At 37.0% G+C, this 23689-nt stretch overlaps 1 protein-coding gene across 4 annotated transcripts in view; it reads left to right on the top strand.

Moving 5' to 3' along the window:
- Window positions 1-23689, top strand: part of GRIK2 (glutamate ionotropic receptor kainate type subunit 2) — a gene marked incomplete at its 3' end in the record, with an annotated part of 560517 nt that overhangs the window by 260301 nt on the left and 276527 nt on the right. The window lies entirely within an intron of this gene.

Genomic DNA, 23689 nt, shown 5'->3' with positions numbered 1-23689 from the left:
TAAAAAGAACACAGTTTCCTACATGGTACACATTCAAAGTTAAAATAACTCCACCTTTTATAGCTATACATATTGTTTTAAAGCAAATTAATATATTCTAAAATTTCATATACTTAGGAATTTATCCATTTTGTCAAGATTGTCCAATTTGTTGACATATAATTGTTTGTAATATTTTCTTACAATCCCTTTTATTTCTGGGTGGAGTCAATTGTTTGTTACTTCTCCTCTTTCATTTCTGATTTTATTTAATTTGATCCTCTCTTTTTTTTTATGCTACTGGTTAAAGGTTCACCAATCTGTTTATCTTTACTCCCCCCCCCCCTTTATTGATTAAAGTATTGCATGTGTGTTCTTATCCCCACATTGCCCCTCTCACCCCCCCCCCCCCCCCAATCATGTCCTCACCCCCCTGGTGTCTGTGTCCATTGGTTATGCTTATGTTCATACATATAAGTCCTTTGGTTGATCTCTCCCCCTTACCCCACTCATCCCTACCTTCCTGCTGAGGTTTGACGGTCTGATCGATGCTTCTCTGTCTCTGGATCTGTTTTTGTTCATCAGTTTATGTTGTTCATTATAATCCTCAAATGAGTGAGATCATATGATATTTATCTTTCTCTGACTGGCTTGTTTCATTGATCTTCTGTATTGTTTTCTTAGACTCTGTTTTTTTTTGTTTTTTTTTCTGCTCTGATCTTTACTATGCCCTTTCTTCCACTCACTTTAGGCTTTGTTTATTTTTTTTTCTAGTTCCTTTAAGTTCGGTTGTTTATTTGAAAATTTTCTTGTTTCTTGAGGTAGGCCTGTATTGCTATGAATTTCCCTCTTAGGACTGTTTTCCCATAGATTTGGGGTTATTGTAGTCTGATTTTCATTAGTTTCAAGGAATCTTTTAATTTCTTCCTTGATCTCATTGTTAACCAATTCATTGTTTAGTAACATTCCAATCTTATTAAATTTATTGAGATTTGTTCTGTTTCCTAACATTTGCTCTATCCTAGAAAATGTTCCATATGCACTTGAAAAGAATGTATATTCTGCTGCTTTGGGGTGAAATGCTCTGAAGATATCAATTAAATCCATCTAATCTAGTATGTCATTTAAGGGTGCTGTGTCCTTGTTGATTTTTTGTCAGGACGATCAATCTATTGATATCAATGGGGTGTTAAAGTCCCCTACTATGACTCTATTACTGTCAATCTCTTCCTTTTTATCCATCAATATTTGTTTTCTAGATTTAGGTGGTCCTATGTTGGGTATGTAAATGTTTACAAAGGTTATATCCTCTTGTTGGATTGCTCTTTTTGTCATTATGTAGTAAACTTCTTTGTCTATTACTATATAGCCTTTGTTTTTAATTCTTTTTTGTCAGATATAATTAATTGCTACGTGAGCTTTTTGTGTTTGTTTGTTTTAGTTTACTCACTTTTAAAAGCTCAAGACTAACCAGAATCACAATTGTCATTTTCAAGTGCTAGTTTATACTTATATTGGATTAACACAGAAACTGTAAAAGAAGGTTATATTCTTCTATAACTTTAGTTGTTTATACCAATGCTGCCAGTGAAATAGAAAGCTAATGCAAGGCACATATATAATTTAAATTTTCTAATAGCTGTGTTATAAAACATACACAGAAAACAGATAAAATCAATGTTTTAAATTTATTTTATTTAACCCATTATATTAAAAGTACTATTATTTAACCAGATAATAAATATAAACTTATGACTGAGATATTTTAATTTTTTCTACTAAGCCTTTGAAAGTTGGAGTGTGTTTGACACCACATATATTAATTTGGACTAGTCACATTTCAATAGCCAATTGTAGCTACTGGCTACCTTTTAGTATTGTGTGGGTTCATACAATAATATTTAAACAAATTAAAATGTCTGATGTATTCTCATGAAATCTATTTTAATTATTGCTACAATTTAGGAAATAGTTCATTATTTTGGCAATTTTTACATTTCCTAGGTCATTACCGCCTGCTTTTAATGCATCAATCTGAAGTGGAAACTTTATAAACATAAATACATAGGTGGGCAAAAGGAGGTTAATGCAATAATTAATATAAAAGTAATAATACAAGGATGAACTGTTTTGAGTATTTACAACTATAAACCTACTTTTGCCAGCCTCCATATTCCTGTTGTGTGGAAAAGCTTTTTCTATGATGACTGTAAATTTTTCATTAATTACTTCAGTTGGTCTTCAGATTATGTTTTTAATGTTGGAATAAAGGGAAATTTTAAATTTACCTCTTAAATGATGATTTAGTAATACAAATTGAGTGACTTCATAGAGATTGTGAGAAAATCATCGTTACCCTCAAGCATCCAAGTTTCTGATAACAAAATGACATTTATATTGTTTTAGTGAGGAAAATAACCTACTAGAATTTGAAGATGTCTTATATCCATATTAATGATTTAAATAAATAATAAGAGAGGAATTTTATTCTTTTTCATAAAAAAGAGAAGGTTGTTTAGTTCTACTATTTTGATCTTAACCTAAGGTATATTTGAGAAAACTTTCTGAGAAGTTTTCAATAATCCTATCTAATAAAAGAGTAATATGCAAATTGACCATCACTCCAAGACACAAGATGGCCACCCCCATGTGGTCAAAGATGGCTGCCCCCATGTGGACACAGATGGCTGCCACAAGATGCCTGGCAGGGGAGGGCAGTTGTGGGCAGTTGGGGGTGACCAGGCCTGCAGGGGAGGATATATGTGGGGGACCCAGGCCTGCAGGGGAGGGCAGTTGTGGGCAATCAGGCCAGCAGGGAGGGAAGTTAGGGGGGACCGGCCAGCAGAGGAGGGCAATTGGGGGGGACCAGGCCTACAGGGGAGGGCAGATGGGGGGGCAGGCTGGCAGGGGAGGGCAGTTAGGGGTTACCAGGCCAGCAGGGGAGGGCAGTTAGGGGTGACTGACAGTTGGGGGCAACCAGGCCTACAGAGGAGGGCAGTTGGGGGGGACCAGGCCTGAAGGGGAGGACAGTTGGGGACCAGGCCTGAAGGGGAGGGCAGTTGGGAGAGACCAGGCCAGCAGGGAGGGCAGTTAGGGGTGACCGGGCCGGCAGAGGAGGGCAGTTGGGGGAGACCAGACCAGCGGGGGCGGGCAGTTGTGGGTGGACCAGGCCGGCAGGGGAGGGCAGTTAGGGGCAATCAGGCTGGCAGGGGAGCAGTTAGGCGTCAATCAGGCTGGCAGTGGAGTGGTTAGGGGTTGATCAGGCTGGTAGGCAGAAGCGGTTAGGGGCAATCAGGTAGAGGCAGGCGAGCGGTTGGGAGCCAGCAGTCCTGGATTGTGAGAGGGATGTCTGACCACCTGTTTAGGCCTAATCCGGATCGGGCCTAAACGGGCGGTCGGACATCCCTCAAGGGGTCCCAGATTGGAGAGGGTGCAAGCTGGGCTGAGGGACCCCCCCCCCCCATGTACAAATTTTGTGCACTGGGCCTCTAGTATGTAAATAACTTAAAAGTAAAGATATTCTTTCTCTAAAGTACATCCAGATTAAAAATAATATACAACCTAGAAAAAATTACAAATGATATCTTTTATTTCCACTTTGAAAATGGTGGATTGAACTTTTGAAACATAATAAGACAATGTCATTTTAAACATTAAAGTGTATACTATTCTTTAAATTGTTATTTGAATTATGTCATTTTTAAGCAAAGTACTCTCTAACTTCTGGTAACTTATGGAAACTATTGAAATATAGATAAGTATAAAGTAAGGTATATTAATTTCTTATCCAGAGAGTTAGGGACTCTTTGAGAGAATTTTCTTCTCATAAGATGGTACAAAATATGGTGTTAGAAGGAATAAAATTTTAGGTTCTTTCTTTCTAGCCATGAATCCATTTCTCCTCAATTCTTCCCTTCTTCTGAAGTGGCAAGTGATTTAATGAAAGATAAGTTATAGGATAAAAGTGCATTGATGAGAAAATTTAACTATTAAAAATTCAGAACATTATGTATAAACCATGGATTTTGAAATTTTTAGAAGAATTTTGAATGCCAACATTCTTCTCTTTGGTATAGCCATGGAATGCTTTTTAAGTGGCATCTTATATAATAAAAATTTTTAAAGTTTTCACATGTAAGAAATAATTACCCCTTCACTTATATATTTTTATTTGGCTTAGTGCAAGCTATAAATATTTAACCAGAAAACTTACATGATATTTTTTTTAAATAAGTGGGCTACCGATAAACTTAATTGTATGAGCACTTTTTGAATAACATTTCTTTTCTAAAGTATGTACCAGCATTATATAATGACATAAAAGAGTATATATAAAATATTTTTGTTATGTAATATTAATTTTAATTATAAAATAGTGCATGATTATTATAAAAATAAATCAGTATCAAATCTGTATAAATATGTTGGCATATTTATGCCTTGCATGGGCAATCTTTTTCTTTCCTATTTAAGATTATATTGCATTCTATTTCCTTCCTAGCCATTAAATGTTTAGGAAAATAAATTAATAGGCTATTTTCACCATGAACGGCATCAGGAAGTTAAGAGGATTCTAGTCAGAAAAGAAGTATAGCCTGACATTGTGGCATTGGAAATATTCCCTTCATTAAATTCATGAGATCTCAATTTTATTATAACTCTTGTTCTTTTTTTCTCTCTATGGTCCCATAAAAAAATGGTACTATCAGTGAAGTTCCTAGTTTTACAAGACCTATTATTATCAGTATCATAGTAATTTGTCACTATATAAGATCATAATACTTATACTTTCACACTCTTCATGTTTGAGCTATAAAAGGACACAATGAACTGGATTTATAAGATTTTTTTTCTGGTTGAGTTAGCAGCTTCATTGACCCCTACATTAAGTGTTTATCAGATAAATGGCCATGGAACACAAGGCCATTTTTCCTATAGTTGTAGTTTCTTCTTCCATGGTTTCCAGTCCTTATATTAATGTTAGTATCTCAGCAAAATGTTAATCTTCATTTGGTATAAACCCAACCAAGCCACACAGTACATTGAAGCCTGATCTAGTCAAGCAGGAAAGAAGAAAGCCCATCCCTCTTCTTTCACACATAAGGGTGTGTGTTTTTTTCCTCATGGTAACATGTTTTTAGCACTTTTCCCCTTGCCCATACACCAGCATTCAGTTAGTGCTCTAATGTCTTTCCAAGATATCAGCCATTAATATAAAGCCATTCTCTACTGTGCATTCTCTATTAACTATTCACATATTTCCATGCTTCTGGGTGTGGAAAAACTATTCTTCACTGCTTGATCAAATGACATTTCTCCCAGTCTTCTGAATATACATCTGCTGTCTCCAAGAAGAGTTACTATAGGGTGGGAATTCACTTTTTTGATCCATCAGAGCTTGATGATAATTAAAATTAATACTGATTTATTGAGTTTGCAGCAATCTCAATTCAAGAGAATGAAGTCGAGAACAAACACCTCAAGATAAATTTTGAAGTGTCTAGCTACATCCTAGAAATCCTTCTCAGGGTTCTAATTATGCCTATGCATACTAATGCTAATGTACCTATAACCTATCCAGTAGATTTAAAATGCCTTTTTTTTATGTGATATAGAATACCACATGTATTCCTTGGTAATGTAAATTTGCAACACAAATCAATAATGTCTATGTTGGTTGGTTATGTTATTTGGAGTACTATAGGGAGATTACTGTTTTGGAAATTTAAACTCTGGGTATCAATTGCTCTCCCCATTCCATTTTTTCTCTCTTTACATTCACCAACCATCAAACACTGTCAAATCTGTTGTATCAATATCTTTCTTAACTACATTCTTCTTTCACCCTCAAAGCCATGCTTGAGTTAAGGACCCAGTGTTTTCTCACCTGGTTGCTGCAAGAGTCTGTCTCCTCAGTAATCTTACCATAACATTGCTCATGACTCTTTGAGCCATGATCTGGCTCATGTTCTGGCTTCTGCTACTTGTCTGGCCTAATATTTGCCTATCCTCTGCTCCACCAAGCCACCCATCTCACCTTTGATGCACCTCCTCATTGTCTGAATCACCTGCCCATATTAGAATACATGGTATATTCCTAATCCTGCTCTAATTTCAGGTCATCTGTTGCTTTGTATGTGAATTTGCTCTGAGTCCTCCAGACGTTTTTACCAGTATGCTCCAACATAGTTAACCCCATGTTGAAATTTAACTCTGGTATTTTTGTTTGTTTTCATATCCCTTTCTAAATAGACTGCTCTTTCAAGGCAAGAATTAGTTTTCATCATTCTTGAAGCCCTGGTACCAACTACAGTGGCTGATAAAAAGTAGGTGCTCATAATTAAAGAGGGAATGCCTCTTTGAATAAATATGTATCAATATAGTTTAATCCTTTTACAAATGTATTCTAATCACTAGGTCTTCTCATTTCTCCAGATATATTCTGGAGAGCTTTCTTTTAGTTATCCACTTGAACTTTATTATCAAGATACCCAATTATTTAGAAAATTGCAATTAGACTAGTCTCAATTATTTGTTAGAGAAGTCCCTTAAGCAACCAAAGCTTAGAAATGCTTTTGATTAAATAGCGAGATTTTAGTGAGTTAGAAGAGTAAATACCATTCTTTTTTACAAAAAGGTAGACTGTTTATATAATAGGTTATTCTTTATGTGTTTACATTATAAACTGATGAACAAAAAGATAGTTACAGAGACATTAAAGCAACAAACAGACTGTCAAATTACAGGGGGAAAGTTAGGGAGAGGGGGGGTAGATAAGAAATCAAACGAAGGACTTGTATGCATGCATATAAGCATAAACAATGGACGCAAAACTCTGGGGGGTGAGGGCATGTGTGGGTGTGGGGTGGGGGGGTAATGGTAAGATATGTACACATATAATACCTCAATAAAAAAATAAATTAAAAAAAAAGAACATGGCCTAGATTTTTAAAACTTTTCATAATTTGGTCAACTTATATAAAAAAAATTAATATCATACATACAAGATTTACAGAAGGTAGTTAGCTCATATACTAAGGGGCACAAGTATCACTCTGTTACTGTAAAAACATTTACCTTTAGAAAAGTCAATGAAAAAAGAACCATAGAGAAATAAAGTATGGTCATGCAAGGTTTCATTTACTGCTAGAAATAAAAGCCTGCCTTTGCTGATATTTGCTTAGCTTAATTAGCTGTAGCTGATTTCTTTAATACAGTTGAAATGAGAATAAATGTAAGACTTTGCCAAGCAATGGATAAATATAACTTATAATTTTTAATAAAGACATTTTGAGTAAGTTGATTTTATTTCATATTCCACCATAACCCCAAAAGAAAAGTTTGAAAAGTAGCTAAATAATGAATTAATTATTCATTCTTTGATCAATTTTAATTGTGTGTACAGTGTAGACAACACTCAGGTTTTGATACCCAGGCTCTCAGGATTGGGTGATAAAGACAGTACCAGTTTCTTAGCAGAACTTAGGGAATTGACAAAATTAGAAGATACTGAATTTTTGTTGATCACATCTCACATCTTTGTCAGTACACAATCATATTCTAACTTTGATTATTGATGTCTTCCTAATTTGGCACTTATTTGATTGATTTAGTTTCCTAATTCTTCCTTCAATTTTTTTGTTCCAATTCCTTGTTTTCCATGCTATTTTATGATAGCAAGAAATAGACAAATATTTCTCAGGGGTTTTACATAATTTCTCAGTATTTTGCTGAAAAACTTTACAACATTTTACAAAATTTATTAATGTAGCTGTTAGTTTTATTTTTGTCTTTACCACAGAAGAAATATTTTGAGTCCATATATAAAATATGGAAGAAAATTTTGTATAAGATATTTAATTGTTTGTAATGAAGTCATAAATACAACATTTATTGCATTTTTATGATTGACTCAATGAATGGTCAAAGGATATGGAGTACATGGCATGAATAACAGAATGACACTATTTCTTCGCGTTATTATACCTATTAACCTTCCAAGATGTACTAAGTTGCAAGTTTAATCTGGATATAAATAATTTGGATGACTTAACAACCTCTATTGTTTTATTAACATAGAGCATTCCACCGAATTGCCTTTGCTCATTGGCAAATTAAATAATCAGCATTTATCTAAAGTGGATAAAAGGAGGGAATTTCTATTTTAAGTAATTGTGTTTGTTTGTTTTTTACATGAAAAATGGCAGTTGCAATGAAGCACTTACTGCACAGTCATATTACTCTTTAGGTCTATTTTTAAACTTTTCACTTTGTAAAGCTAAGTTTGAATCAAAAGATGTTTTTTTCCCTTCTACCTTAAATAACAAAATTTATCTTAAAAGCATTGATCTGAAATCATGCTATACAAACTTGTAAAGGATAAACACATTTTTGCTCATATTTTTTTCAGCTTCTCTCAGATTTTTTATTTTATATTTAAATATAGTTACATATGGATATAACCAATCACAGATGTATCAGGAAGTCCAGATAGACCAAAATTTCTGTTATTCAAGATAGGGCTCTGCAAGGGACAGTCAATGGCAAGGTCACCTGGAGATGGTGATGGCCAGTGCTCTGACAAGAGGGCAAAATCCAGCATTGCTGTCTAGGAACTGGCAATGCTCTGAGATTTAGGGCTTCACATATGTGATAAATTAGAGACTAAAAAGAAGACATTACCTAATAGTTATCTTTTTTATTTTAACTGCAGCCTTTTTTGTCATGCTCCTTCCTAGAATAATGTATTTAAAAATTGAAACAACTAGGCCTGGCTGATGTTGCTTAGTGATTGAGCGTGAACCTGTGAACCAGGAGGCCATGGTCCAATTCCTGGTTAGGGCACATGCCTCAGTTACAGGCTCAATTGCTGATAGAGGGATGCAGGAAGCAGCCAATCAATGATTCTCCGTCATCATAGATGTTTCTCTCTCTCCTTCTCCCTTCCTCTCTGAAATCAAGAAAATGTTTTTAAAAAATTAAAATAACTGGAAAATATTATAAATAAATAAATAACTTGGTGTTTAATAATATATATTTTATATAATAAACAGAAATCATAACTAAATTTTATGTAAACATATACCACAATAGATGTTTTCTTCTTTGTTTTTAAATTGTCTACCTACATGTCCCACCGATACAGAAATTCTCTTGCCTAGTTGAAATAAATAATTTCCTGAGTCAGTTATTAGAAATGGGAACATAAATGTATATAAAGTAAGGATCCTAGGATGTAGAATAGCCCCAAGAACTTTGATCCAAATAATGACTACGTATAAACTCTTAGTTTAATTCCCATTGTGTGTTACCATTTGTATTTGACAATCTCTACTATGAAATAACCTATTTGTGAAATACATTTAATGCTTACTACATTCTAGTCCTATTATTGCCTCATGACCACATCATGGGGCAGATATAATCCTATTTTATAGATGCATATACATAGAATAGGTAGATTATACATAAAGGAAGATCCCTGGGCTATAATCAGAAGCAAATATAAAGGCATCCTTAAGCATCCAGAAGTAAAAAGTTGATCATGATGGATTAGAAACCAGAATATCATGTTACATTTATTGCTTCTTCTTCAACTTTAATTTATAGTGTTTCATATCAATTTTGGGTAAGTGGTGGGTCTACTACCACCTCCTCTTTCCTTCCTCAATAGATTAAACTAACAAAGAGAGGTTTAGAGGCAGCATCTGAGTCCCATTTTCAATCCTTTCTAATGCTGTCGCTTAATCTCTTTGAGCCTCACTTGTCAAATAGAAGTAATAAATTTTAGTGTGTTGTCCTAAGGATAAAAAAGGATAATAAATTAACATATAAACTATTGGAAACATTCCTGGGGGTGTTTTATAATTATAAGCTATATTATTGCCTCCTCTTAAACTCCCAGTGCCTGAGAAATGTAGAATAAAATTTGACACAGTGGTTATAGCTTAAATTATCCAGTCATATTATTTCAGTATCATTTGTAATCTCTTGTGCAATAACACTGTAGTAGATATGTGGTGAGTGTGTGTGTGTTAGGTGGTTAATTGACATGGAACCTTTAAGAAGCATTTATAAAGAATCTATTTAGTACTAGAATTAGTAATCTTAAAATGAACACAATCACAAAAATTGTAAATGTGCTATTAGAATGATACATCCCTATATAATAGATTTTTAAGTTTAACTAGAAGTTTATGAAATGGTAGGTACCATTTATTTCCTCTCAATGTCAGATCACTGCATTTTCAGGTTAAGAAGATAGTTTGTTGGGCAGAAAATTAAAGGATGAATTTTGTTTCATTTTTTATGCCAGTTATAAAAGACTGCTAAATCTATTCTATCTTAGAACAAGAATTTGGGGGATGAGAATCACCTGACTATTGAAACCAAGGTCTACTTATTACTCCTTTATAAACTTCTAATTATTTAATATCTATGAGCCTCTATTGCTTCTTCTATTTAATGGAACTAATAATTCATCATAGTGTCACTATGAAGATTAAGTGTGTAGACATACTGCTTAAAGACAGTGTCTGGCAAACAGCTGATCCTCCAAAAATGATATCTATTTTCACCAAGGCAAATACCATTTCTGAACTTCAGTGTAAGTGCTATTTCTGTTTAGAGTAAAGTTAATCATTCAAAGAGTTTCTTGATGCCCTGTTGTACTAATGTGACAATTGAATAAGAATGCAACTGTAAATAATACTTTAAAAAATAATCTAAGAGTAGGTAGCTGCTTACTTTAATGCACTAGTTGAGATTAAGTGAATGAATAAACATGAATAAGAGCCAGGTTTAGTATCAAATTATTGATGTTTATTTCATTACACTGGTATCTAAGTAATTATATTTACATTAGACATACAGTCCTTCAAAAAAGTGTAGCCTATGCATTTTAATGATATAAAAGGCCTAAGAAATGGTCAAGGATTTACTCTGATGTACTAATTTCCAAGATATGCTTGGCCAATAGTCTTTAAATTCACATTAATAAATTAAAAGGGTATTTCAGACAAAATGAAATGAGTTTTAGGGTGAATTTGCTCTAGGGATATTAGGAATTATCTTGCTTTATTGTTCAGAGAGAAAATATCATGTTGATCTCTCATTTGCCTTTCTAAAAGAAGTCATAAATATTTTATTCATTAATCTTCAAAATACCCTGTGATCAAATTGAACCAGAAGGGAAAATGAAATTATTAAACAGAAGCAGATATTGAAATGGGAGCAAATCAATTCATTATGAAAATTTTTTGTATATTATTACTCATTAATTTAGTCTCCAGATATTTACTGCATACCCACTATATGTAATATGTGGTATTAGACCATGTGGATAAGAATATATCTATATATATATAACCCTAATATGCAAATAGATTGAAAGGCAGAACAACTGAACAACCGGTCGCATGACGTCTGCTGACCACCAGGGGACATTGGCAGCAGGTGGCAGAGCATGGAACATGGTGGGCATTGGCCATGGCGGGATGGTGGAGTAGGTGAGTGGGGGTGCCAGACCAAGGTGGGGCGCCGGTCGCTGTCATTGGGGTGAGCATCTGGTGGTCACTGAAAATTCTTTGCTCCCATGCGCGATGGTCCTGCCCGATGCTCACACCTGCTGCCAGTGCCAGCCCTGCTCGCACCCGCTGCCGGCACCCAGCTCCAGCCCCGATCACTCAGCACTGTCAGCGGGTGTGAGCGGCGGCTGCTGGCCCCAATCACCCCTCAGGGCTTCTCCACCTCCCCCTGCTCCTGAGGCGTGATCTGGGCCAGCAGCCACTGCTCACACCCACTGCCGATGCTGGCCCTGCTCGCACTCACTGCTGGTGCTGGCCCCAATTGCTCTGCACCGTCAGCGGGTGTGAGCAGGACTGGAGCGGTGGGAGCGGGAACAGGGCTGCTGGCAGACAGGGGACCGGGGGCCACAGTGGGAGGGGCCAGGTGGGGGCACAGAGGATGGGCTGAGACCTGCCCCTGTGCCCACTGCAGCCTCGTGACCCACAGTTCCTTTCAAGGTGCACAAATTCGTGCATGAGGCCCCTAATATATGTAGATTATCTGTACCAGAAGAATTATCAATTTACCAAGCAAAGTAAAACACAGCCTTAAATAATATTAAAAAATAAAAAATGCTGGGTCTTAAATAATTATAAAAAGTAAAAACTAATTTTAAAAATGTAGTAAGGGATTTATGTAGAAGATAATATATTTATATGGGAGTTTACCTATTCTTTTTTTAGGGTAAATTGAACCTCATATAAAGTCACAGCTAGAGATGTTACATGCCCAAACTGACAGGATGAACAGTTTTCTTTCTTCATAATTTTCTCACTGTACATAAGCAACAATCCAGCATTCTGCGATAAGTCCCAGAAACTCAGAGTCTTGGTCAGCTTCATCAGGCTGGTTGATGGGAACACAGGCTCCATTGTAGGGTACTCCACACAGAAGTGCCCTCTTCAAGCTGGAGAATGACATAGCACTCCAGAAAATGACACCACAGTCCTGAAGCTATTGCCAGACTTGGAGTTTTGGTATTTCTGCTAAAAATGTGGCAGTCAAATTGCCATCTTATCCACCCACACTTCTTTTGCCTCTGGTTTTAGACATCATTTTTTTTTTACCTATTCTCTCTGCATGTCTTGTCATTCACTACAGGAGCTAGGGCTCAAGTTTATTCTCAAATTGGCCTGGTTTCCCACTGTTCTAGTTTTCATCTTCCAGTTAGCTGGCTCTTTAGTTCGTACAGCAAATGTGGACTGGGCGCCTGTCCACACCAGTCACTGGTTGCTTACAGACCTAGCCCTTCCACAATGCTCTCAGTCTTGTCCACGCTGTGTCCTCTTTCAGTTGGTGATTGTTTTCACTCACCTGACTCTACCTGGGCAGCCTTAGTTCCTCTACAGTATTCTGGTTTGGAGTCTTGATTGTTTTTCTCCTAGGAGTTTCCTTGACCCTTTTGCAAATTTATCCACTTTCTCCCCAACAGCTTCCAAGCTCCTGGTACTAAGAAAGGGAGGAAAGACAGGTCTCTGTAAACAACCAAATGTACAGTTGCTCTGGCCACCAGAGAAATGGTTCAGAGTTGGAGTTCATCTACTAAATAAATAAGTAAATAAATAAATACATACAGGAGGAATGAGAAAACCTACACCAAGAGTATTTGATGTTTATGTCTTTAACCATGGAGCTAAATTAATAATAATTTTATAGCATCACCAAATACTGGCATATCTGCTACAATGTTACGAAAATTTGACAGTTTGGTATGATTGGAAAAAAATTTGTAGGAGATAATGCTTGAGCTGGATCTTGGAGGTGAATTTGAACATAGCATTTTGATAAAAATCGATTAGAGCAGGAAGGCCAAGTTGAAAGAAGAGAATGAAAAATCATTAATTTTTTTTTAGAATATGAAAGTGCAATAGAAATAATATTTATCATTTACTATGTATCCACTCTTCAAAATATGCCAGTTGTGGTAGTTATATGAAGATATGCTAGCCTTGCACTATCTCTAATTCTGACAACAATGAGCAAAATGAACATTATTTCTCATTTTACAGAGGATGGAACTGAGGCTCAAATATGTTTAGTATATAGTCCGAGGACATTTTGCTAAGAAGATGGAGGCTGAGCTTTAAGGTCAGGCCTTTCTACCTTGTTGACTTGTGCTCTTTCTGCTCTGCTCTGAGAGGTTCCTCTGGTGGCTCATGCAGGCGCATTAGACTCACTCCAGGCAAAGGCAGGAAGCTATGATGCAAGTCTAGGGTAATAATGACACTACTAGACCCCAGAGGGCTCAAAGGCATGATTGAAAGGGAAGACCCCTTTGAAGTAGGAAAGGAGACTAAGGAGACAAGATTAGGAAACTAGAATAAGAAGACAAGAGAGACTTATATATCTTCCAGCGTAGGTGACTAGAAAGACACTAGTATTTTAACAAAAAATGGGGCTGTCTAGAGGAGGAGGTGACTTGTAAAGGGAGGTGGCATTGGTTGTAATCATGGCAATGGTGATACCTAAAGGGAGAGAGGTTTGACAAAACGTTGGAAACCAGAATATTGTTCTCATTGCAGTAAGGGATAAGATCTTAATTTCTTTTTCAGATATAAGAGAAGGATATATTGCCATATGTTTGCAATCCTTCAAAGAAAAGGATCTAGCCCTTCTATTTGGCTACCCAGATTAATCAACCCAGAAAGTTAGAAAATCCAAGTCGCTTTGGATGCAGTTAAAGAATAACTGCATCTTTTAGTCCCTTTGTTTCTCAGTAGTCATGCCACCATGCCTGAGGCTCCACACCACAAGTGTCTTGGGTCTTGGGATTAAGCCTTTGGAAAAAATATTTTAATTTGTATTCTCATCCCGGCTTTCAAGGAAAATATTACTCCTGCTAAAGGTTGCCTTTAAAAATCAACTTCTCAGACTCATTCTCAGCCTTTAAATATTTATTCCCCTCTCCAATTTCTTTACTTTGTCAAGGGGAAAAGGAAAATGAGTAAGTGATAAACTGAAGACTGAGTTACTTTTAAAATGTGAACTTTCTAGCCCTTAAGACAGGCACACACCAATTTAATGGACAAAAATTATACATAGTCTTCTATATTTGATAGTCTGCTAGACTAAATTTTTAGTAAATTTGAAACAATCAAAATTACAAGGTAAACACAGATGTTACTCATTTGTTCACTTTTAAAAGCACTCTGATTATTTAGTGTTACTTCCATTTTATTGTATTATTGATGTATACTATAGAAAATTTGTAAACTAAAAAAATATGTGGAATAAAATTTAAATTTTTATTCATTAGCACACCAAGAAAATAGAATTATGACAAACATAGTAGAGTCTTTCTAAACCTACCTTTTCTTAACTGATTCACTAGAGTAACTGAAACTCTTTATGCCTTGGTTAAAATAAACTGATGTCCACAGCAGCCTGAAAACTCACTTCTAGCAGGCTACTCCACCATGCTTCTGCATTTCACTCTCACAGTTGGGTATTCTTAAAAAAGGCTAGTAGTGTTTCCTCCAAAATGAGTTTATGCATGTTGTCCTTATTAATGAAATAATTCAATTAAATATTGCATAAAATAATGAAATACAAGGACAAAACAGAAACTTGTTACTAGGAAAACGAATTTAATTACTAATAAAGTCAAGCCACTCAAGATATATTTTATATTAATTTGAACAAGATAGTTCCATAAGGTAGATCCTGCATATAATTTGCTTTATTCTTCTTTCAATTAAAAGAAACCAAAGCTAGAAATTATGCATAATCCATTACGTTTGAGGTCTATGTGAAATAGGAGAGAAATTTCAGTCAGCTGACCCTGAAAAGGGTCTTGGCTCTATATTAATATACTAGAGGCCCAGTGCATGAAATTCATGCATGGGGGTGGGGTCCCCTCAGCCCAGCCTGGACCTCTCCAATCTGGGACCCCTCAGGGGATGTCCGACTGCTGGTTTCGGCCTGATCCCTACCGGCAGTTGGACATCCCTCTCACAATCTGGGACCGCTGGCTCCTGACTGCTCACCTGCCTGCCTGCCTGATCACCCCTAACAGACCCCCTGCCAGCCTTATCACCCCTAACCACTTCTGCCAGCCAGCCTGATTGCCCTGAACTGCCCCCCTGTTGGGCTTGCCACCCCCAACTGCCCCCTTCTGGCAGCCTGGTCACCCCATGCAGCCTGCTGGTCAGTTGTTTGGTCATCCCTCGCTAACCCCCCTGCCGGCCTTGTCGCCCCACACAGCCTGCTGTTGGGTTGTGACTATGAGGGCGTTGTGACCAATTTGCATATTACCATTTTATTAGTATAGATTTAGGGATAAATTTACAGTTAGATGCTTTACATTAAAATAGAAATTTTAAGTATATTTGCTTTAACTAGTCATGTTAATTAACTGTCCAAATATTAGCTTTTGGTTGCTTTGGAAAATCTATATATTTATTTCTATTAGTTTTTCTTTGTCATTGTTCACATTTCATTAAAAATGGGATCATATAGTATTCACCATTTGCATGATGTTTTCTTAAAGTTAAACCAATATGTATTTAAAATCAGCTATGAGTCAGGCACTGTTAGCCATAGGAATATAGTGTTAAACCAGATGAAGATGGAATTTACCTTTTATTTGGTAAATAGAAGAGATAAATAAAACAAAATAAGAGATCAGAGAGTGACTAGGCGTGAGAAGGGTTATTTAACTGAGGTGTAGGGAAGAGATAATGTGTGGGACAGGCCTAAGTGATGAGAAATAGGTAATCAGGCCCTTTCAGCTTAGGTGACTTCTCAGAGAGCATCCTAGGCAGAAGGAACAAGTGCAAACTCTTTGAGGTAGAAGTAAGCATGTTGTATTTGAGGCAAAGAAAGGTGACATCAGGATTATTTAGAGTAAGAAGAAATGATAGAAGATCAGAAAAGTGATCTTCTAAGGACATGTAAGTTTAGGATTTGATGTCATTGCAATGGAAGGACTTTAATGAGGGGAGGGATGTAACCTGTTTCCAGCACTGAGATGATGCCTATGGCTTTGTTGTGACATTAGAGTGGAGAAAGCAAGAGTGAAAGTGGTGAGAAGAATTATGTATTTCCATAATGCTGATGAAAGATGCCAATGAATTGCACTCAGGTTTTATCAGTAGAGCTTAGAAGAGTGATAGAATTCATTAATGGGTAAATTTGGGTTATGGGGTAGAATCAAGGAGATGTAGTAGTTACTGTCATCTCCTTACCCATATAAGTTTGGCTTTATGGTTCAAGGTGCCCAGAAGAACTGTGGCTGCCAGTTTCTGCTTCTCTGTGTCTAAGGACTTTTTCCAGAGGGCTGCTCTGCTCATGTGTCCAGCAGGCTGGAAGTACTGGGCAATTAACGTCTCTCCCCTACCGCTCAAAGAAGTCCATTACCAGTGGGAATGGATGTATAAACATCCCAGCTTCTTCAGTCTTCCAGTGTGATAATTCTGAGATATGCACTTTATATAATTTCTCAAAATGTCCCTGTGAGATCAAGCTCCATTTGCACATTATCATAGCTGGCTTAATAACTAGTAGATGCTTTTCCTTCTCGTCCTTGCTGGTGTTTCCGGAATCACCCAAATAAGCCACTTACACAGAATACTTGTCTCAAGGCCTGCTTCTTTGGTGAGATATAGGACACCTAGGTTTTTAAAGTCTGAGAAAGTTGATGAAAATGCATCACATGATGAAAATGTAGAAGAGTTAAGTTGGGGGGATGAAAACATGTGTACTCTTGTTATGCATTATGTTTTAATTGCCTACAAAATATTCAAATGGCGCCCTAGCCGGTTTGGCTCAGTGGATAGAATGTTGGCCTGTGACTGAAGGGTCCCGGGCTTGATTCCAGGTTGCAGGCTCGATCCCAGTAGGGGGTGTGTAGGAGGCAGCTGATCAATGATTCTCTCTCATCATTGATATGTCTATCTCGTTCTCCCTCTCCCTATCTTTCTGAAATAAATAAGAATATATTTAAAGAAACAAAACAAAAACACCACACACTCAAATGGAGATATTTGTCTTGATTTTCACTACTGTATTCTTTGCGCCTTAACGATGTAAGACACATAATAGGCACTCAATGTTTGTTGAATAAAGGAAATAATTATTTGGAGAATGAATGATTTTGAGTTGATGAATGTTTCATGAGGTTGAAATTCAGGTGAACTGTCAGGATGGGAGTACTGATGTGTGAGTCAACAGGACATGGATAATATTTAAAGCCAAGGGACAATATATGATCATCTGGGGACACAATGTGTGCAGAGGGGAAAGGAATATTAAGGACTGACCTGAAAAGTAAGGGGAAAAGGTAGGAGCCCACAATGGTGATTGAAGAGAGGTGTGTGGTAAGGTAGACGGAAAATGAAAAAGAATCTGATTTCATGGATGCCTAGAGAAGTGTTTGGAGAATGACTGAGAGGTAGGCTAATTGTATCAAACACTCCACAGACACTGTTCAAGCATGGTGAGGTTAGGGAATTGATCATTAAAATGCATATGCACTCCCATTTACAAATGGGTATTGGACTTAATTTGTCACTGGTTGTTAGGAAATTTTCTTTTGATGTCCATCTCTCTTTATAATAGAACAGTGTTACTTTAGAGATAATAGATAAATCTTTATGGACAGTGTATATACTTCAAGTGGTGAAATTTAAAGGAAAAAAGTTTGGTAAAATGTATTAAATTATATGTAAAATAAAACTAGTGACAATTAATGTAAGAATTCACTGTTTTAATATGCCACCAATGTAAGGCAGCAATCATTTACTAGTATAATTGCTAACAAATGGTAAAGTTAAATGTGGTAAAAATATTTTGCATACCAATTAGTTTTCCCATCTACTTTGATGCTCTTTAAATGTTAAATATTGAATATACAGTTCTTTAAATTGTTTTTGTTTGTTTAATGGGCTATTTAAATAAATTCCTTAAGAAGTACAATAATAAAAAATACATCAAGTGTTAGGAAATATATAAGGAGATAATCAGAATTCTAATTTTCTAGCTACTGTTGTATTCAATATTTTGTGTTCAACAAAATGTACCCACAGAAGCACAGCTGGACAGAATATCGTTCTGTGATCTTTTATCACTCTGTATTGCCCCATAAATGACTCAGTTACGAATCAGTGATTGTGCTTCAGGCTTTGATTTTTGTTTTTCATTCACAGATGAACACCATGAGGACACCACCCAGAGAGAGATCTGTCATGTTTTGTTTCAGATCTTTTATCATAGATGCTGAATTTTCTTGACTTTTTTTCTACCAAATATCTTTTATGCACATAATAGTATAAATTTAAAAAAATATGTTAGAGAATATTAAGCATACACGATAAAATTAAACTAGGTGTCCCCACCCTCTAAAAATATACTACCATTCTAAGACATGTCTATTGAAACATTTATTATTAAGAATTATACTTTATCTTTTTGTTGTATATTTTCAAACATGTACCTACACCATGTAGACCATTAATTAGTTTTTAATTTTGTCATAAAAAGTATATCAAATATAATATCTGTTTGATTCTCCATGAAGCACATGCCAAGATGAGATTAGATGTACAACAGATTTATTAGCAAATATGGCTCTGAAGTATAAAGAGGGAGGGAGTTAGAATATAGAGAGAGCCTTTAGGTTGAGATGCAGGTATGAAATCTGTGAAAGGAGAAGTTAGGACTGCATAGGAAGAACCTAAGACTGCAATTCAGAAATTCGTATCCGTGCTGAAAGGGATTCCTTGAGCCAGAACTTTCCTGTAAATGAAATGTGCAGTAGGCAGGAATGGCTTGATTTTAGCAAACTTGCTCAGCCTAGTCATTGGCTAGGAGCAGCCTGGTGACCATAGTAGTGTATACAAAGGCGCAGAAGCTGGAGGCTGTTAATAAGCTATATTCCCTGTAGTGGTTTTTCTTAAAGGAAGATTTGAGCAGGGTATCTTCATACCATCACATATACATATTCGGACCATTTAGTGAAGTTATTGTCAAGGGGATGCATATTTTCTTTTTTACTTTCCTTAAATTATCCCCAATCTACCATGTGCTGTGTTATAAGGTGAAAGAATGAGGATGGACTGTGTAGCTACATTATGGCCTTGGATTAAAATTAAAAGCTAAATTGAAGAAGAAACAGCCAGTAGTATTCAAGAAAATAAGGAGATAAACTTGTAAGCAAGCATAGAAAATAGTACAATCAGGTTACAAGGTACACAGATTTAATAATTTAGTTCATTAAAAATAACCATGTGACCTACACACACATTGTATATCTTTAAAAAGTTGATAGCATAGTCCTGAAACTAAAATTCTACAGTGGAGAGGAAGCGTGACTGGGCTCTCCTACTCACTGATCTTTGAAATGCTCTCAACCTACTTTATCTTAATTAAAGGACAATTTAGTATTTGATAACAAAGTCTGTGCTTCACACAAAAAAAATCACAAAGATTACAGGTTCCCTCAATATTTCTAGATGATAGCTTATTGTAGTTACTTAAAGTTAGTTAACATTGTACAGCAATATAGCTTAAAACTCAATGACAGATTGGAGTGTTGATTAAGTGATAGGTATTGTGTTGGGTACTGTTGATATACAGGAGAAGCAAATCAGGTGTTATTCCCTCCCTTGCTCGTTAGTTGACATTTTATTAATTCACCTCTCAGGCAAATAGAATATGCATTTTTCCTATTGCTCTTCTGGGCACTGGGGATACTGCAGTAAGTAAACAGCACAGAGAAAAGAAATTAATGACTACCTAAACAAACAAGTCCCAAAATACAACTAGTTACAGAGGAGTAATTTTCCTTTGTAGATGGACTCTTTTTTCTATATTTAATATGACTACATTCTTTAATAGATTTTACTGTAGACCCCACAATATAGAACACAACTTCAGAAATAGAGTGGAGTGTTTAAAATACAATTGGATAATACAATCTTCAATGATACTTCTATTAACAGTTTAATATATGTTTCTTAGTAATTTTTAGTTATAAACCTACCAACATATACATTTTAACATGAATTTAATTTCACTATATATGGTGTTCAGTAACTGCTTTTTATTTAATGTTTATTAAATTATTGTCACTCTTATTTTACTTACCTTGTCTTTCTTAATTACTACTTTGAGTCTAATATATAGGTGTATGATAATTTCCTGATACTAATTTAGATTGTTTCTAGTGCTTAATAACCATTTCTATGGAGAATATATTTTAGATGTACAGATCTCAACAAACATATTTATTATTTCCTTAGGATACATTCTTACACTTGATCAAAGTTTTTGCACATTTTAAATCCTTATATAATTACTAGAGGCCCGGTGGACGAAATTCGTGCACGGAGGGGGGGGGGGTTGTCCCTCAGCCCAGCCTGTACCCTCTCCAATATGGGACCCCTCAAGGGATGTCCGACTGCCCGTTTAGGCCCGATCCCTCGGGCCTAAACGGGCAGTCGGACATCCCTCTCACAATCCAGGACTGCTGGCTCCCAACTGCTTGCCTGCCTGCCTTCCTGATTGCACCTAACCACTTCTGCCTGCCAGCCTGATCACCCCCTAACCACTCTGCTGCCAGCATGTTTGCCCCCAACTTCCCTCCTCTGCCGGCCTGGTCACCCCTAGCTGCCCTCTCCTGCAGGGTTGATCACCTCCAACTGCCTTCCCTTGCAGGCCTGGTCCTTCTCAACTGCCCTCCCTTGCAGGCCGGGTGCCTCCCACCTGCCCTCTTCTGCTGGCCATCTTGTGGTGGCCATCTTGTGTCCACATGGGGGCAGGATCTTTGACCACATGGGGGCAGCTATATTGTGTGTTGCAGTGATGATCAATCTGCATATCACTTTTTTATTAGATAGGATAGAGGCCTGGTACAGGGGTGGGGGCCAGCTGGTTTGCCCTGAAGGGTGTCCTGGATCAGGTGGGGGTTCCCTTGGGGTGTGGGGCGGCCTGAGCGAGGGGCCTGTGGTGGTTTGCAAGCCGGCCACGCCCCCTGGCAACCCAAGGGGAGGCCCTGGTATCTGGAATTTATTTTCCTTCTACACTTGAAACTTTGTAGCCTGGAGCGGAGCCAAGCCTGGGGCTCCCTCTGGGGCGGCAGCCATTTCTGTTGGGGTTATAATTGAAATTTTGTTGCCTTAAGCGGGTGGGCCCGGCCAGGGTGTGCAGAAAGCTTTGCTTCCCCTGTTGCCGGCGGCAACCCTGGCCTGCTCGCTCAAGCTCCATTCTGCCGCCATTTGTTTGAATTTGTTTACCTTCTATAATTGAAACTTTGTAGCTTGAGTGGAGGCTTAGGCCTGGCCAGGGCAGGCGGAAAGCTTGGCTTCCTCTGTTACCTAGGAAACCTTGCTCTCTGTGGCTGTAGCCATCTTGGTTTGGGTTAATTTGCATGCTCCTCTGATTGGATGGTGGGCGTGGCTTGTGGGTTTGTCGGAGGTATGGTCAATTTGCATATTTGTCTATTATTAGGTAGGATTTCCAAAGGACTCTTCAAATCTCATAAAATGGTTTTCCAATTTTGTTGTTGTTATGGGTTTGGATTGTGTCTCCTAAATAGATATATTGAAGTGCTAACTCCTAGTACCTGTAAATGTGACCTTACTTGGAAATAGTATTTGCAAATGTAATGATTTAAGATGGAGTAATGAAGGGTGGGCCCTGACCCTGTAAGATTGATGTCCTTATGAAAGGAGGGACATTTGAACACATACACACAGGGGAAAACACCAGATGGAGATGGAGGCAGAGATTAGAGTTATCCAGCTGTAAGGCAAGGCCTACCAAGTATTTCTGGCTACACCAGAAACTAAGATGAAAGCCTAACCATGGAATAGATTCTGTTCTAGATCCTTCAGAGAAAGCATGGCCCTGCAGATACCCACAGTTCTGACTTCTAGCCCTGTAAGAATGCATTTAGGTTGTTTTAAGTCATCTCAGTTTGTGGTAATTTGTAAGGCAACTCCAGGAAACTCATACGACCTGTGACCATATTTGAAAGTGCTTCCTTACCCATACTCTCTCCAGATTGAGCATTCTTATTCTTTCATTCCTTTGGTCCATCAGAAAAATAAAATTAAAAAGATATCTAATAACATTTTAAACTATATGGACCTAATTATATATAAGGCAGATAAATTTTACATCATTCATATATGCTTATATTTATTTATACATACTTTTATTTTTCTATTTATCAATCCACCTGCCTACCAATCCTTTACTTTGTTTTATAAAGAATTTAAGCAGTTACTATCCAGGTAGCATAGAAAAATGCTATAAAATTGGTGGAAGGGAAATTTCTACTAAATAAATAGGAAGCTAAGCTTAGGTGTCATCCTCCCAGCTAAATAACTGGGCCTTGCAAGGTCTAGGTATTGAGCTGATGGCTCAAGTAGTGATTAGATTTCAGGGTTAAACCCTTATGCTTGTGTTTCTGGCTCGCCTCTTATCTCTTAGCTTCAGGTTTTGGCATAAACCTAGGATGGCAGAGAATCATCTGCTATTTCTGTGGGACAGAAGGCTGAGAATCCTGCCATTAATGTTCAGTTTTGCTCCCATAGGAGTTTGTCTATGTTGCTGAAATTTGCAGAATTAGGTCTGGATGGGAAAGAGCTTCCTGACAATGTCAATTCAGAAATGTTCTCGGTTTATCGTTAGCTTTGAGGGATTATACCGTAAGAGGCAAAACCTCCTCTAAACATTTATCAATGCCACTGTTGGAGATGGTTGGTCTCAGGTTGATTTGGTCAGGATGACATTTAGAATGTTTTAAATACTAGAGTCCATTGATGAGTCCTCATTGTGGAGTCTTTTCAAATGGAAAGCATTTAAAATGTCATCTCCTGGGATGATGGGGTAGTTGCAGAGTGTGACAGCAATGGCGAAATGAAATGCGAGAGCAGGGGATTTGCCATCAGGGACCTGAATTCTTTAGCTGGCTTTGCTGCTTGCTGGATGTGTGTCTCAGGAAAGGTGGTCAAACCTGTTTTCTCATCAGTGAGATGATTTTATAAAGTATACCACAAAAGGTGACTGTTAGGGTCAGATGAGACCACATATATGCCATTGTTTTGGAAATACCTCCTACTAAATTTATACAAAATGTTTTTAGATGTAACATTTTAATGTGAATCAAGAGTGAGTGAACTTTGTGACCCATAATTTTGTC

Source organism: Cnephaeus nilssonii (assembly GCF_951640355.1).
Source record: "Cnephaeus nilssonii genome assembly, chromosome: 9".
Lineage (NCBI taxonomy): Eukaryota > Metazoa > Chordata > Mammalia > Chiroptera > Vespertilionidae > Cnephaeus > Cnephaeus nilssonii.
The sequence above is the reverse complement of the archived record's forward strand: the minus strand, read 5'-3'. Positions and strand labels throughout refer to the sequence as shown.